Source organism: Phoca vitulina, unplaced genomic scaffold, assembly GCF_004348235.1.
Source record: "Phoca vitulina isolate PV1807 unplaced genomic scaffold, GSC_HSeal_1.0 scaffold12, whole genome shotgun sequence".
Lineage (NCBI taxonomy): Eukaryota > Metazoa > Chordata > Mammalia > Carnivora > Phocidae > Phoca > Phoca vitulina.
Window position 1 is genome coordinate 30,726,343 of NW_022589715.1, and position 17,865 is coordinate 30,744,207.

Below are 17,865 nucleotides of genomic sequence, written 5' to 3' on the forward strand. Positions count from 1 at the left end.
TAAATGCTCCCACATACATTGCCTTGCTTGATCTTCAATGATCACGAGAGATAGGCAGGACATAAATTATTTTCATATTTTACAGATAAGAAAACTAAGGCATTGTTGGAGGTTATTCAGTGGACTTTAGCCAGGGGTTCCAGCCAGATCCCCCAGGGAGGTTTGTTCATCCATACCTGCCTGGTGCCTGTACCTGGGTAGCTCAGTTCCGTAGGTCTGGGGCAGGACCCAGGCATATATATTTTGGAAAAACATCCCAAACGATTCTAATGTGCCTGGCTTTCCCCGACCCTTTTATCCATTCTCCACCCTGTACCTCTGCTTCCATCGAGGACCACTGGGTTAAGTTTTTATGACCAGTGAGTGATTTACTAAGATGCTTTCATGTGCAGGTTACAGAAAAGCCAACAAACAGTGGCTTAAACCTGATTTGTAATGGTCCTGTAATTGACTGAAGTGTGGTCAGAATAGTGCCCTTCATCCATCCTCCTCCAGCCCCCACTGTGACTTTACTTGGTAAAAGAGACTTTGCAGATGTGGTTAAATTAAGGCTCTTGAAATGGGGAGGCTATCCTGGATTATTTGGTTGGGCTCCATGTAATCACAAGGGTCTTTATAAGAGGGAGGTAAGAAGGTCAAAGGCAGAAGAAGGAAATGGGGCAACAGCAGCAGAGGTTGGAATGATGTGTTTTGAAGATGGAAGAAGGGGCCATGAGCCAAGGAGTGCAGATGGCCTCTATAGGCTGGAAAAGACAAGGAGACAGATTCTTCCTTGAAGGCTTCAGAAGGAATGCATCCCTGTCAACAACGCAATTTTAGACTTCTGACCTCCAGAACTGTTAAGAGAATAAATTTGCATCACTTTAAGCCACTAAGGCTATGGTAATTTGTTATACAAACAATAGGAAACCAATAGGAAAAGATTCTTAAGCCTCTCCCATAGAGATAATGTTTTAGCAGAGCTAGGTGGGGTCCAAGGATGTGGGGTTAAACTGATCCCTAGGTGATTCATGGGCCTCTCTCTGGTCCTTGGACCTCACCTACAGCATTATAAACATATCCGTAAGCCATTTATTGTTTCCCTTAGAAGTTCAGAGTGGGCATTCCTAGCACCCGGTGGTTCTCTTTAGCTCTTTAGTGATGTCGTCAAGGACCCAGGCTCCACCTCAACCTCCACCTCACCACCCTCGGTGTGTTGGACTTTTGTCCTTAGCCTTCTTACGTCATGCGCACAGGAAGGCACCGCATCCTCACACAGCCAGGAAAGGAGAGAGAACTCTCTCTGCAAGCCTGTGTGTCCCTCCCTTTTTAATCGGGGTGGTAAAATTCTTCCCCAGGGCTCCCAGAGACTGACTTCCCCTTACATTCCACTAGCCAAAACTGTCACCTGACCACCTCCAGCAGCATGGGAGGCAGCAAGAAACCTTGAGTCCTCCTCCTCCTCCTGGGAAACCTTTGCATCCCCTCACACAACACTCTCCTCTCACCTAGCTGTTACCGCTCTCTTCTAAGCTGATCCTTTAGTGCCGGCTCCTTGTACCTTTTAAATCACCTCGTGTGCTACCAGTGGTACACTTCACTTTGAAAAACAAATGCATTATCTAGTTTAATCTTTGTAACACCACGGGGTCGATAATATTTCCCCCTTTTTACAGTTAAGAATCAGAAATTGAGAAAAATGCCCAGGGTTCATTGGCAGAAAGCTCCTAAGCGGCAGATCTGCCTTAATTGTAAAGCTCAAGCTCGTAACCATTACACCCACTGGTTACACAACTGGTTCTCAGTTGTTTAATGTCGGTGGCACATTCTCAAATACTAGAATTTTTGGCACACTTGAAGAGATTCAAACCTCAAAGCGACACTAAGCACATCAATCATTACAACACAGTCACCATCATTGGAGGGTTTTGAGAGAGGAGTGACATGACCTGACTTTCGTTTTAGAAGGACCACTGGCCAGTGTCTTGAGAATACATAGTTAGGGGTCAAGAGTATTGCAATCATTGCTTCCCTTCTGACTCAAGGTAAAAGCCAAAGTCATTGCGTTGGCTTATAAGGCCTTCCACAACATGCCCCCTCCTGGTGCCCCATCTCTTTCCACTCCCCCCGCCCTCGTTCCCCTCCTTTTGGACGTGGAGCCCTCAGGTATGCTTGCGTTTTCTCTTCCTTCTGCTGGGAAGACTCCTGTGCTTGGCTTCAGTTCTCACCTCCCTCACGTCTTTACTTACTGTCATCTTCTGAGTGAGGCTTTCTTAAGCACCTCTTTCTTAAGCACCTCTTCAAAATCATACCCCCAGCCCACACATAACACCCAAGCACACATTCCCCATCCTCCTTTCCTGTTTTATTTTTCTATATAACACTTAATATCTAATATGCCATGTAATTTACTAATTTATTCTGTTTTTTCTCTTTCCCCTCACTAACATGTAAGAGCTGTGAGAACAGGGATCCCTGTGGGTTTTCTTTGCTGCCACATTCCCAACTCCCAGAACCTAGGGCACACTGGGCATTCCATAAATGGTTGTTGAATGAATATAATTTTTATGTACAGCTCTGATTAGTTCTATGGAGTAAATTCCTAGCTGTGAAAGGACCACATTACGGGATATGGATGTTTTCAAAGGTTCTTAATACAAACCTTGACCAAACTCTGTCTTCTCAAGGTTGAATCCAGTTACACTTTCATCAGTGGCTCTGACAGCCCAGCCCACTGTGCCCTCACATTGGTATCAGTGCTCACACATCTGTAGTCAGCTTGGTGTGTGGCAATCCTATTTCTTTTTCATTTGTATTGCCTTGATTGGGTGAATTTGTGTTTGTTGTTTCATGCATTTCTTCTTTTGGTGATTATTAGCTTTGTTCATTTTTCCAATTTAGTGTCAGTGTTTTTCTAATTTAGTATTGGTGTTTTTCTAATTGATTCATGAGACCTTGTTAGGTAATAAGATTAGCAACTCCATGTTAACTGTGTTACAAATATTTTTCCTAGTTTGTCCTTTTTCTTTTAATTTTGCTTATGGTGTTTCTTGGCATATAGTTTTGTAGTGTGATCTGTTTTAACTTTATGGTTCTTCTTTTGCTTTATGTTTGGAAAGGTCTTGTCTACCTTTAAGTTATTCATATGTAATTTCTTTTAGTTCTCATGTTTTTTTTTTAATATATTTTATTCTTTAGTTAATCTCTAGTGTTTTATCACATTGTTTGGGGCAAAAATCTAGCATCCAGTTCTTTCTCCTTAAATAGTAAACTACAGGGGGCACCTGGGTGGCTCAGTCGGTTAAGCGTCTGCCTTCGGCTCGGGTCATGATCCCAGGGTCCTGGGATCGAGTCCCGCGTCAGGCTTCTTGCTCCATGGGGAGTCTGCTTCTCCCTCTGCCTCTGCCTCTCTCATGAATAAATACATAAAATCTTAAAAAAAATAAATAGTGTACCTACTGTACACACCTTCCTCTTTTGCCCTAACAAGAATGTCATCTTTGACTATATTAGATCTTTATACTAAGGCCTGTTTCAAGTTTTTCAGTGCAGATCCATTTGTATTTTTCTTTTGCCAGAACTCAACTCTATTCATTATTACAGCTTTTTAACATCTTCAGTAAAATTTGTTTTTTCTTCATTTGTTGGTTATTCTAAATAACTTTTAAGACCGTTCTGTCAAGTTCAGGTATAGATGTAGAAATAACGTCCCAAAATAAAAATCCGATCATGCTACTCCCCCATGGAAAGCCTTTTAATGACCCCTTACTGCCTTCAGAATATGAAGTCCAGACCCTTTCATGTGGCATCCAAGGCCTTCCTAGACGTGTCCAGCCAAACTCCTTAGTCTTGTATGTTGCTACTCCCTGCTTGCGATTTACACTTCAGGTCTGCACCCATATACTATGCTGCTTCTCACGTCCCTGTCTCTGCTGCTCCATCTGCCTTTAACGACCTTGACTAATCCCCATTTACCCTAAAACCATCACCGTGTCTTTCACACTGGCCAGGCTCTGTGGCCACTCATAAGTGTCCATTGTCATCCTGCGCATGTCTCTTATCACCACATAACCCATTGCATTGCATTGATGAGTTAGACTCCCCCCTGTGAATTTGGTGGGAGCATCTCTTGTGCATTTTGTATTTTTAGTATGTAGCATGCTACCAGTCACCCAGTAGATGGTATAGATGGAGGAGAAGGGGATTATTCAAGACTGGAAGTAGGGAGATGGATTGTTGCAGTAATCAAAATGAAAGATGATTAGGGTCTTGACTAGGGCAGTGATGGGAAAAATGGAGAGGAGGGGGCATATTTGAAAAATATTTAAGAGAGGAAATTGACAGGACTGTATATCTGGTTAAATGTAAGGGGAAAGGAGCTGGAAGATACTTTGAATCTTAGATTTCTAACCTAGACACCAGGGGTACCTTGTCGGTACCTTAACCATCCTTAAGCATTCAGGAGGAGGTGCAGATTTAAGGAGGATATGATTAGGACAATTTTAGATGTGCTGTGAGTTGGAGGTGCCTTTATGATACCCCGTGGAGATGTCTAATAGGCAATGGGATAGAAAGAGGCTAATTATATACTTTTATTGTTCAAACCAGGACCGTTTTGAGATTGAAGCAGGGTGCTATTAATAATTACGCCGGGACAAGCATAAACTAGGAATGACCCTGACAAACTGGGATATATGGTCTCTCTCCACATAAAGGTCAGATATGAAGCTCAGAGAGAAAGATCTGGAATGTGGTTAATGATTTGTGAATCATTAGCATATAGATGCCCTGAGAGTGGGTGAGGTTGCCTGAGGAGAGTTTATAGGATGCAAAGAGAAGAAGGAGCAAAAAGAAAACCATAGGGAATACAAACATTTAGATAGTGACTTTCAACGGGCAAAATTTTTTCAAAACACTCGTGTCTCCAAACTTTCCTGAGGATTCTAACCAATCATCCCCATCCCCCATTCACCTCATTAACCCTCTCTGGTCCCAAGTTGCAACCGGAGGAGGTGATTTTTTTAAAAAAGTCAAAAACTATAGGTTTATGGGGTCAGAGGAAGAAGAGCCAATAAAGGAAACTCTAAGTCTCCAGAGAGATAAGAACCAGCAGACTCTAGTTTAAACAGACTCACTGAAAGAGGTGGTTGGAGGCGGTCAGTAATGTCAAATGCTACCGAGAGGCTCGGTACTATGAGGACCTGGGAAGTGTCCATTGGCCATGGCGCTTAGAAGGCACAGGTGCTCTTTTGTGGGGGTGGCCAAGGGGTGGCTGACAGTGAGGGCCTGCAGAAGCCAGAGGACGGAGGAGGGACCAAAGCTGTGAAGGGTAGAGACTGGAGCAGGTCCTAGCATTCCTGCAGCACCGAAGCACAGGAAGATTGTTTCTTGTTTTAAAATTGAAGATAGAGAGTGTTGAGTCTATAATTTATTGACTTCAGGAAGGAGCCAGTAGAGAGGGCAAGGCTGAGTGTAGAGGAGAGGGAAGAAATAGCAGCTTGTAGTTGTATTCAAGCTGTTTTCCTTGGCCCACTTGTCTTGTCAGGAGTACCTGTGCTGTCCTGCAGTTAAATGCCACCAACCCGTTCCAGTAGGAGTCACTCTGACTTTGAAAACTATCGTTCGGATGTCTCTTTATTTGGTTAGCTTGGGATCTGGATTTTTCTCCCAGTTTTTCATAAAAGACTCAAGATGGGAACCTTTGAATAGAATATAAATTTATCTTCCAGTTGCACTGATTTGCTGAAATGTCACTAATAAAGCGTTAATAACCCATCAGTCTAGACTTAAGAGTTGATACGATATATATCCTTGTCAATATATCATATCAGCCCATAGGAACATAGAAACATATACTGTGGATGAACATATTCCTTTAAAACATACATGTGTGTGTTTATATGGCATCGTACGTCTTAGGAGGAAAAATGAGTTTTAAACTTAGAGTTTTTATTTCCATGAGAAGCTCCATTAAAAACAAAAACAAAAACTTTAAGCTTCAGAATAGAAACTGTTCCGTTTTCTGATCTGCTCCCTCACAGTAAGAAGTTAGTTGCAAGTTAACTTCCTTGGAGAACAGAAGGCAAGGACATCAGCAGAAGGAAAAGAAAGGTTTAATTGCTCGCAAAGGCCCAGACATGCTCTGAAAAGTACAGATTTCAGGCTTAATGTGCATGGAACAAAAGGCCGTTGTGAACTGTGTACAAGAGTTGGTGAGAGTTTGTATTCTGCCCCTTTTTTCTGTGGGAGTTATTTCCTGTTGTTGACTAGAGTTCTTTATTTAGAACCACCTAGCTTCAGAATGCCTGCTAGCACGCAGAAAAGTGTGTATTTAAAACATAGGCTTATTTCAAGACAATCTCTGAAAAAAAGTCACATTACCCATGCACTGAGACAACATCATGTTCCCAGAGGTCGAGAGAGCATGTGGGCTTTATTTCTATTCCTATATCAAGAGACACAAAATCAGAAAGAACCAAAATGCATTTGGTGTAGCAGCCAGTGGTCACCTCAACACCAAGTGAAAGAAATTTATTTCATGGGTAAATGTGTTTCCATTGGTTTAAAACACACACACACACACACACACACGATTTCACTTTTTAGTGCTAAATGCATTATTTGGTATATTAAGGAAGTAAGCCTTCCATATTTTGTGAGGAAGCTTTTATCCTTTCTAGCATGATAGAAGTTAGCCTGGCAGGTGAGAAATACACCCCAAACATGGTATATAATTATACCAATTATTCTCTTATACCTGACGTCAGCTGGGCTTCCTGTTAAGAACTGTAGGTTACTACAGTGTTATCATTAGATTTTACAATCTTATTAAGAGAGAAAGAAGGACAATATATCAAAATGAATGAAAGGAATAAGTTATTACTGAAATGATGGGGATAAATAAATACATCAAATATGAATACTGTCCAGTGCTTTATTAATAAATATTGGAAATTGTAGGAAAAAACTTAGGAAGTTCTACTTCATGGGAACCGTAAGGAAGAAAGAAAAGAAGGTGTATTTTTTTTAACCTGATGAAATCTAAATCAATAAATTCAAATTGTTTATTCCAACATACTTACTTGCTTTTCATGTTTTTAAAAAAGAAATTAAACATTATGGATAAAAGAGAAGCTACCCATGTCTCTCCCTGATTCCATTACCTTCCTCTGTTTACCAGAGGTAACCACTTTCCTAAATATTTTTTATCTCTAATGTTTTTATTTTATAATTGCATACCTATGTATTTGTAAACAATGTATAGCAGTAGTTTGCATGTTTCAAAAGATTTTATATGATATTATACTATACATATTTAACAGCTTGCTTTGTTTTACTCAACATTTGTGTTTTTAAGATTTAACCATGTGGTTATATGGTACCTTTAGTACTTCTTAACCACTATAGTTTTCAAGTGTATTAATTTATTCTCATCTTGATGAACATTAAGATTGTTTCCAATGTTTAGCTATTACAAGCAAAGCTGCTACAAACATTCTATGTCTCCATGGGGGATAAAAGCAAGAGTTTCTCTAGATTCTAGATTTAGCTCTTCTCATCCAGAATTCCTCCAGAGAATTAAGCCCCAGTACCCTAAGACATCGGTCCTATAGGTCTAGAATAGTTCCAGTGTGGGGCTGGAGCTAGAGACTGATACCTGCTCCTGAGAGCGATTGTGTGGATCTCTTTCTAATTCTTGAGTTCATTTGGGAGACTTGAAATCAGCCGTGCTGGGGGTATTTACACCACAGAAATCAGCAGATGCTACAAATAAAGGCTTCTTTCCCCATCTACCTAGCCAGTTGTTAACCATTGACCAGCACACTACTGGTTTTTAACTTTATACCATCCATGGGCGAATTGAGGAAATAGTCACTTGAATCATTTTCTGTAGGGTTTATTTTTTCATGGAACCCCAGTAAGAAAGACTGCTTGTCTATGGGTAGGGTGTATGCATCTCCCATGTTACCAGATAATGCCAGATTATCTCCAGAATGGTCAATCTGATCGCTGTGAACTATTTTTTTATAATTTGCATTTTTCTTATTACCGATGAGGTTGAGGTCTTTACATATATTTATTGGACATTTAAGTTTCCTATTTAACCCATTTTTCTGTTGGGTTTATAGGACTTTTAAAAAATTTATTCTGAATACTAATCTTGTTTTGATTATATGAATCATATATATCATTCCATAGTCTTTAGCTTGCTTTTATTTTGTTTAATAGATGTTTAATTTTAATGTAATCAAATTATCCATCTTCTTCTTTATGGTTTCTGCATTGGGTGTCTTGTTTCTGAATAGTCAAAGTCTCGGCAGGAAGCAGAATTCCATTCAAATGATACAACTCGTGAGACTTTAATAAAGGGACTTTTTACAGAGATGTGACAAAAGTTGAGGCATGGAAGACCAACAACAGTAGGAAGCTGTTCCTATCCTTAGGTTTTAAGGGGAAAGGGGAGGAAATGGTCTTGCTAGAATTCGTGACAGTTGACACCCTGGAGAAGGGCCCACCCAGAAGCTGTGGGTGTGGAGGGATGGATACTGCCGTGACAGGGGCTCAGAGCAGGAAGGATCAGGAAAGAAATACCCCACCCTCTTCCCCCTCTGACCCACTGGTCTCCTTCTGGTACACTGCTTTCACTGAATCCAACTGGCAACTAGTTGGCAAAAGAACTTAGTTCCTAGGGGGTCAACATTTCAAGGCACAAAGCAAAGCAGAGGTAAGTAGAGAGTGAATCTTAGGAATAAAACAGTAATTTCACATTCCCTCTCCTGAAGCCATAAACACATTCTCCTGTATTCTCTCCTTAAAAGTTTTAAATTAAAATTGTGTTTTACATATTTAGATTTAGTCCACCTGAAATGTATTTTTTGGAGAAATATTAGGTACCTAATTTTATTTTATTTTTGATGAAGTTAACCAGGTGACCCTTAGCCATTTATTGAATAATCTGTTCTTTCCCACTGATCTGTCATACCACCTCTGTCGTATTTTACACTTCCATATATGTGTGGGTCTATTTCTGTACAGTCAGTTCTGTTCTATTGATTTATTTATCTATCCTTGTGATGAACATTCTCTTTTAATTACTAGAAATTTATAATAAGCCTTGATATCTGACAGGACACATCCCCCATTTTGTCCTTTACACTTATTACAGCTATCTTTCACCTTTTGCTATTCCAGATGATTTCTGGATTTGCTTACCAAGTTCCATGAAAAAAAAAATTGGGATTTAAATTGGAATTGTATTCAATTTATTGACGAGTTGAGGTGTGAGAGAAGTGATATTTATTTTTTTTAAGATTATTTTATTTATTTATTAGAGAGAGCGAGAGTGAGCACGAGCAGGGGGGAGGGGCCTGGGGGAAAGGGAGAAGCAGACTGACGAGGGACTCGATCCCAGGACTTTGAGATCACGACCTGAGCTGAAGGCTGACACTTAACCGACTAAGACACACAGGCGCCCTGAGAAGTGATATTTATAAAATATTAAGTATTCTTGTCCATAAATGGTATAATTCTCCATTAATTCTCTTCTTTTCATCTGATGAACTTTTCGAAAGGTTTCTATTTTCTCACTTTTCATTTTTGGCCAAATGTGAAAATAGTAATTCTGGAGTCTTTATCTTTACAGCTTTTATTATCACTAAAACTAAAAGTATGATGTCTAACAGTTCCAAAGTGGTAACAAATGAGAGTGGATTGAAAATGAATGTCTGATTCATTACAATTTTTGTCAACCTTTTTGTAATTTGGGCCTTAATTTCTTAAATAACATGAAAAGGAAGTATAAACGCTGTTGAAATTACCTATATTGTTCCCACAAAATCTAGTTATCTGCATTCCCAGTGTGGATTTGCTGCTCTGTGTAATGAGCCCCAAACGAATCACTGCGGTCAAAGTCAGGGAACCTGGCCCCTTTTTAAGTGAGTTTTTTTATATGATGTGACTCTTTCACATTTATGTTTTCTTTTAAAAGAACCATCTTTAGGAATGATTAACCATTATGTATTGTGTGAGCAAACTAAAATTCATAGCATGTGCATTGATTTGTAACAGAACAGCCCAGCAGTGGGCGTCTATGATAGAGATGATATTCTTGCACTCTCCTTTCTAAATTTGGTGTCACAGGTTCAACTTCTGTTTTTAAAAAGGGAAGTTGCATATGGCTCATTCACACTATTATTTTCTCCTTAAAAGCCAGTTTCTCTGATAATTGCCCATTTAAGGAGTTGCATATAACTCACACAAGACTTCTCTAAGAAAACAGTTTTGAAACAAGTGTTACTTAGCAAGATTAAATTTTTCATTCAATATTTAAAGCATGTTTAGAAAAACAATTGACTGGCCACACAAGTGTATCTAATGTGTTAGTGTTTATCTGGGATGCTTACTTTAGTTCTTCCTTCTTGACCTCACTCTGTGCATTTCTGAAATTTTAAATATTAAGAACTTGTAAATTAGAAATTTAACCTTTTTTCAATTTAAAGCAAGGGACTAGTATGATTGGACAGTTGGATAATTTTGAAAAAAATGTTTATTCTTATTTATTCTGGCAACAAGTCTTTAAAACAAAAAGCTCTACATCGGTGACTAAAAGAAAAGTCTACACCATTTTACCTAAGTGTTACCTATCTTCCAGAAAACCCAATAAAAATTCAAAGTAGCAAACAAGCTGATTCATTTTTAGTTGTATACTATGTTTACATTTAAACTGGGTTTTCTGGCCACATGTTTATTTTCTAATGATACCTTATAGTCTGAACTTAGAGGAATTTCCTGGGCATCTATACACATTAAAGCTTTGCTTTTTTTTTTTTTTTAACTTCTCAAAGTAGAATTTTTACAGCTGGGACTTCAAAAATGGCTTAAATATATTATTTACATTTCCCAAATTACCATAGTTCTCTTAAATGACTTCTTTATTCATAGGTGATTTAAAGGTACACAATCCTAGATAGTTTCGACAAGAGATATGAGACTATGTATAGCAGAAAATAGAATTTAGTCTAGCCAGTCATATAAATGCTTGATTTTGAAACATAAAAGAGAGCTGGCATTAGAGTAATACTTCCAAAAAAAATTATTTTTCCTGTCATCATTTTGCCAAGTTTTCCTGGGAGTTTAATATTGGATGATGATATTCATAAAATATTTGATTATTGGCATATTTTTATATTCCATGACCATGAGGGCATGAAGGTGCCAGTAATAAGGGGTCATTTGAACCATTCAGGTAATCACTTGAAAATATGGATAGGCAAGGCTTCACCGCCCCCCCCCCCCATAATTATCAAATGCTGCTGTGGTTTTAAATATTATTTGACCAAGACTTTTAATTCTTAAAGTAGGAAGAGGGGGCGCCTGGGTGGCTCAGTCGTTAAGCGTCTGCCTTCGGCTCAGGTCATGATCCCAGGGTCCTGGGATCAAGCCCCGAGTCGGGCTCCCTGCTCAGCCGAGAGCCTGCTTTTCCTACTCCCACTCCCCCTGCTTGTATTCCCTCACTCGCTGTGTCTCTCTCTGTCAAATAAATAAAATCTTTAAAAAAAAATAAAAAAAATACATGTATATGGTTATTTATATGTGTACACACACACACATGCGCAGCTTAGTGAAAAGGTAGTGAGAGGAAAACATTAGCAGGAGAGATTAACCCCTTGAGTTTATGAAGCTGGTATAAACTCTTCAGCATTCTTTAAATTATTCATTCAGTGAAAACTTACAAATACCTACTGTGTCAGGTACCGTTCTAGAAGCTAGAGACAAAGTGATAAACAAGAATGCCAGTTTTATGAACCATATTGGAAATGAGTGAGGGGTCTGAAGTGTGTGATGAGTTTCATTTCTTTTTCGTTGTGGGGTTTATGGGTTATTAATTCTGTGGGCTAAAATAGGATGCTAACAAAGCCACGGACAGGCAGGTTTGGAGTTCTTCGTGTAAGAAGTAGAACTGTTGTTATTTCATGACCCTAGTGTAAGGTCAAAGCAAAATGGTGTCCAGATCCTGGCACAGCACTACCCTCTTGGTGGCCTCTGCATGTCAGCTTTGTACTTCTTGCCTATAAACCATCTTCCCTGCTTGAGTTCATACTCTTCTCAAGACCCTCCGCTTGGTCTTTCCTGGCTTCCACAAACAATTTCCGTGAATGTTAGAAATCTCACAGCCTCCAGACCTTCTCTGTCCCTGGGAGTCAGCTTGGTAAAGGAGTTCAGTTGGCAGGTCCATCTCCAAGCCTCTGTTCCCTCCTCTGTAAGATGTGAGGAGTACCTGTCCTGCCTATGGCACAGGGAAGCTGCTATGAAGAGTGAACATGTAAATCCACATGAAAATGCCTTCTAAACCATCCTGCTTCTATCCAAACGTTGGGGGAGGGATGGTGTGAGCTACAGATTTCCCAGATAGGTGACTTGAACCATAATGGGTAACAGATCTAGGAGAGTACAGGTAGATTGCTCAAATCTGTCTTCTAGATACGAAAATAATTCCAAGAACATATCCTATTGAATAGAGTATATTATTATCATTATTTGTACTTCTCTTTTCTTTTAGAAATGTGTGAATGTGAAGTTGGTTTTATATTCTTCCAGTTTGAGCAGATTATCTCATTTGAGCCTAAAAATCCCCCATGGGGATAGTCTACATCGTTACCACTTTTTTATAGACTCCTAGCTCTGGGAGGGGCTACAGACATCTTTGAGCCTGAGCACCTCCTTTTGAAGGGTGTGAAAGCAGGCCCTGTGATGCCAAGGGTCTGATTCAGCCTCCCTGCTGGCTGTGGCTGAGGACCTAGACCCGAAATCTCCTGACCAACAACCTGTGCTCTTTTCCCCAGAACCAGTGCTGACCTTAAATCTGTGAAATATCAGATTAAGAAACTAAAAAGTCAACGATTAATCATAGTTAAGTGATTTATTTGTACGAGATCTTCCTACTCCTACTCCAGGACTCATCCTCTCAGCAGGCTGGTTCCCAAGGACAAGGAAGGCGTGGAGGCCATGCGATTTCTAACATTTATTGATGTTTTCTGTGGATGCCAGTAGTGCCCAGTATCTTGAGAAGAGTATGAACTCCTCAAGAAGGGAGGATGGTTTATACACAAGCAGTACAGAGTTGACATGCAGAGGCCCCTGAGAGGGTAGTGCTGTGAGCGGAACTGGGGACAAGGAGAGATGCTTGCGAGAAGCCACCACCAGTCTTTAATGGAAGAGCATCCAGAAGGAAGGGACCACTGGAGTTGTTACCAGGAAAGGCCTCTGCTTTCCAGCTGAGAAAAGGGTGAGAGCAAACGCTGGAGGCTCTAAGAAGGGCTGCTCCAAATTGGACCTCACAGTTTATCTGAAGATTTTAATGGAAAATAGTGGCAATTGGAATAGGAAGGACACTAATGCCCAAAAGAAGCTATCTTTTCTAGTCATGCTTAGAAGGGACTAATCAACAGTGTTAGGGGGAAAAATGGCTTGAAAAGCATTTTCTTCAAATATTATCACTAAGATTTTGTCCCAAGTTTGGATTTAAATATTGTCAGATTTTTAAAGAGAAGAAGGTGTATCTCTAACAGAATAGCTCTCTCTCAGAACATAAGGGGCTGCCGATGCAAAGCAGGCCAGTAATAATTAGGGAAGCTGTGCAAAAGCAGCCCTTCCCTGGAGTTGAAGTTCTGCTTGTGTGAACCGTGACCTCAGGGAGAAAGAGGGAAAAAAACCTGACAAAAGTGGGTGGAGGAAGAGCCGGAGAGGAGTCTGCAGAAGGAGATGTGTTAACATTCTCCATTGCTACAACGAAGTTTTCAATTCCTAGTGGCTGCAAATACTGAACCTGTCTGTGCCATCTTCGAGAGAGAGAGAGAGAGAGAGAGAGAGAGAGAGAGAGAGTTGTGGTTTCCAAATCACCGTGTCCAGTATCAACTCCTTGGTAATCAGTTAGGTGATGTGCCTTCCAGAACTTTATTTTGAAGTTAATGGTTTTACATTATCAGTGAGTGGGAAGTCCAGGTTCAATAAGGATGTATTTTCCATGAAAAGATGATTGAGCCCAGCTGGCTGCATACAATGCGTCTCAAGAACTGAAATGTTTATTTTATCTGATTTTATTTTTTTGCCGTAAGATCAGTATTTCCAAGGTACAGAGGTGGCTGATTACTACTAGTATTTCAAGTGGAGCCTGAGAGATAAAATATGGTAAAGGAGAAAGAAAAAGTGAAGTTTAAAACTATTTTATTTTTTAATTTTTTTTTTTTTTAATATTTTATTTATTTATTTGAGAGAGAGAATGAGATAGAGAGAGAGAGCATGAGAGGGGGGAGGGTCAGAGGGAGGAGCAGACTCCCTGCCGAGCAGGGAGCCCGATGCGGGACTCGATCCCGGGACTCCAGGATCATGACCTGAGCCGAAGGCAGTCGCTTAACCGACTGAGCCACCCAGGCGCCCGTTTAAAACTATTTTAAAGTCTTTGTTTCTCAGTTTATATAGCCAGCTTGTCCTGGTGTCATTTCTTGGGTGCATGCTAATTAAGTGCTAAAAGTAGCCTTCAGTTAGTGAAGTCCTCTAGTAGTTTGCAAGATGTGAAGGCCCAGAAACTTTCAAAGAGAAGCAGTGAAGTGCAAACTAGTACCCAGAATACAAAGCAATGTTGAGAAGTACCTCTCTGAAACTAAACTAATGAGTATTTTTGCAAATTACCATCACCGTTCTATTCTTACAAAAGCCATGTTTGTTTTCTCCCCAAACAGATATATTCCCGATAGTTACATGTGGATGCCTGGCCAAATTTCTTATATTTTTAAGTGAGAAGGAGAAACTCTAAACTCTAAATCCTGAGGGTAGGATTATTTTAAATGGGCTTTTAAATGTCCCAGAGAGTGAGAGTGAAAACCACACTTATATTTTCACGAAACATTTCTTGTTCATTTGCTAAGAATAAGCAATGATTAAAAAAAAAAAAAAAAATCATGCCATTGCATACTGAAGGGAGTTGACTTCAAAAGCTCAGGGAGGGCTTTTCCTTATCTTTGTGGAGTTGGGTTCCCAGGGCCAGGCGGGGATTGCTGGGCTGCCTTGTGGGGGCTCAGCCTGGGGGGAGGGGTGGTTAACCACCTTGTGTGGGACCACATAAGCAGCTGTTGAAGCTGCCACTTCAAGCTTTGATGGAAGATACCAGAATCTAAAAGTGGGGGAAGTGGGACTCCTATATACTGTGTATACTGTTAAGAGGTTACTACCTTCAAAAGTGTGGAAAGGTGAAAACCTCTTCACTCGAAAACTCAGGTTGCTCTCCTAAGAAGTCCGACCTTTCCTGAATAACGTGCCTTAGCAGAATCTCAGGTCCACTCTGGAGACACAAAGCTTGTCACTTTGATTTTGGTTCTTTTGTACAGGAACACTGCATTTGGTAATCCATTTGCTAGAAAATATCCAAGTTCCACAAAAATTCTGTAAGTTTAACTCACTGCTAACTTCAATTCATGAGTAACAGTTTAAATTCATTTTAAATTCAACAGAGCCTCTGGCCTCTGCTACAAAGATATCACAGGAAGAGATTATTGCACCTTCTATTTCAATGGCTTTTCCTTAAAGTGAGCGCTGAAAGTATAAGTGAGTGGGTGGTTAGGAAACTGTTAGTAGTTAGTGTTGTCTCTAAAAGGCAGAACTCTGGAAATGAAAAATATCTTGGCTTCACAGCAAAATGTTTGAATGTTCTGCCACCCAGCACAGACTGAGCAGGACCTGCAGAGGGCCCTGAGCATTACTTCCATGATGTGTAATTTGGAGCGCCACTGTAATGAAACTTTCCAGAGATATCCACAAATAATTAGCTTTTGGCATCGGTTATACTTAAAGAAAAATCTGTAAGATTTTAATTATACTGAGGGTCAAGTAAAAACCTTTTTTATTCTCCTTCAAGATAAAATGAGAAACACGGTCTTTTCTACCAACATTTTAGCCCAGGTTTAATTTCAATAAGATCATCAATTTGATTGATAACAAATCATTACAGAAGAGTTGAATAGGTCTACACTTGTCTTGATGTTAAAGACTTATAATCACCTTTATGTTAGGTCTTAAAGCTTTATTATCCTTAAATATAACTAGTACAGTGAACCATTAAACGCCAGATATCTGAGATATTGATTGGGGTGACAGCCAAAATTTTAAGGTACCTGAATTACTTTTTGTAACAGCTTTACATTGAACGCGCATGTAATTTTCTAAAATAATCATTAATTTTCCAGGGGAGCTGTCTCTCTTTTCCTCGTGTTTTAAATTCGCAGCACTCAGGCATACACACCTCTCCCAATTAGTATACATTTCCCTGCCACATGTAAGTAGTTCAAAGCCGATGCCGTCCTAAGGAGAGGGAAAAGGTTATCCACATGAAGCTTCCGGGCGGAGGACGGGGCCTCTGACCGCGCTGCGTCTCCAAGCCTGGGCTTCCCTACCTGCGTGGGCTCTGCCAGCGCGGGCGGCCGGCCACGAAGAGTGCAACTCGGCTCCGTCCTACTCCGAAAGTACTGTTGACTTGGTGACCCATTTCGAGTGTTGGGCGGAGGCCGCCGCGCGCAAGGGGCATTTTCTGACCCCGGCTCCAGCTGGAGCCCCCGTCCTGCGGTTCGGACATCTCTGCAGGCCGCTGGTGCGTCCGGAGACGGGGGCGTCTGGGAGTGTCCCAGCTGCGGACGCTGCTGCTCCCCCCCTCCCCCCCGCTCTCCAGGGACGTCTGTCTGGAAAGCCGCGCAGGGAGCGTGGACGCCGTGCCTCGGGGTCGAATTTTTGCCCCTCGCCTCCTATCCCCTCCTCCCCCGCGGGACCCTGTCTGCCCTGCTGACCGGCCCCAAGTTGCCGAATAGCTTAGATGCTTGTCATATTTGCGGTCGCGCGACTCAGCGGGCTGTGCGCGCGCTGCACTCGCCGCCGCCTTTGTCACTAGCCGCTCGGTCATTTGCATGAGTATTTTCTGGAGTGTGAGGGGATTATTGGTGGTTAGTTGTGGTCCCCTGGCCCGAGTGTCCCTTTTCCTCTCGCCATCTCCTTAAGCCTTTCCCTAAGAGAAAATAAAGGGCGCGCCGGCCGGAGAGGGAGCCGTGGGCGGCGCTGCCACCCGACGTCTCCCGTGCTCTGCCTGCCCCTTCCTGCTCCTGCGGCGGCCGGGGCCCGGCTCGGCATTTATCGCGCCTCCCGGGACCGCCGGGGGAGGGGGCGGGGTCGGGGGCGGGGCGGGGCCTGCTGAGCCCGGGGCCCGGAGCTCGCGGGAGGCTCGCTGGCCGCACGTCACTCCTGCACAGAGAGTGCTGGAGCACGAGCTGCTGCTCGCTCGGTCAGGGCGCCCCCTCCGCCCGCCTCCCGCTTCCTCCTCCGCTGCCTGCCTGCCTGCCGCCGCCGCCGCCGCCGCCGCCGCCTCCACCATTGTATAATGCTCCGAGCGCGCCGGCAGAGGACTGCGGAGTCTTAGCTTCGGTCTCGCCTCCTGCCCGCTCCTCGGCGCCACCCTCGGGCCCCCGGAGCGGGGACTCCGCATGGAGAGAGAGTAGCTTGAGGAGTGGGCAGAAACCCCTCCTGATGCGTTAGTTCCCAGGTGGAGCTGCATGTGGTAAGTTCTCCCGGCGCCAGGCTGGAGGGGATCCTCGGATGCGCCGGGCTCCCTTTGGGTGGATGGGGGGGGGGGGGGCGTTGGGACCCGGCCAGGGCCGGGAGAGCCCGGAGGGCGGAGGAGGGGCCCGGGCGGCCGCGAGGGTGGCGGGCGCCTCGGCTAGAGGGACCTGGCCTGGTGCAGGTACCCGGAGGAGCGCTCCCTCCCACTGCTTCCCGGCCTCTCACCCTTAGACCCCCGGGGTGAGGGCCGGGGACCCCCCAGCGTACGCGGGCAGATCTGCTGGGGGAAGG

At 42.4% G+C, this 17,865-nt stretch overlaps 1 protein-coding gene across 2 annotated transcripts in view; it reads left to right on the top strand.

Moving 5' to 3' along the window:
- Window positions 1-17,865, top strand: part of SERTAD2 (SERTA domain containing 2) — a 108,417-nt gene that overhangs the window by 73,035 nt on the left and 17,517 nt on the right. The window contains exon 1 of one of the 2 annotated variants that reach the window (XM_032410843.1): window positions 17,271-17,572. The exons of the other annotated variant lie outside the window; for it this stretch is intronic. The gene's annotated coding sequence lies outside the window, so the exon portion shown is untranslated. Of the gene's footprint in view, window positions 1-17,270; window positions 17,573-17,865 lie in introns of those variants that run through there. 2 annotated transcript variants of the gene reach the window in all.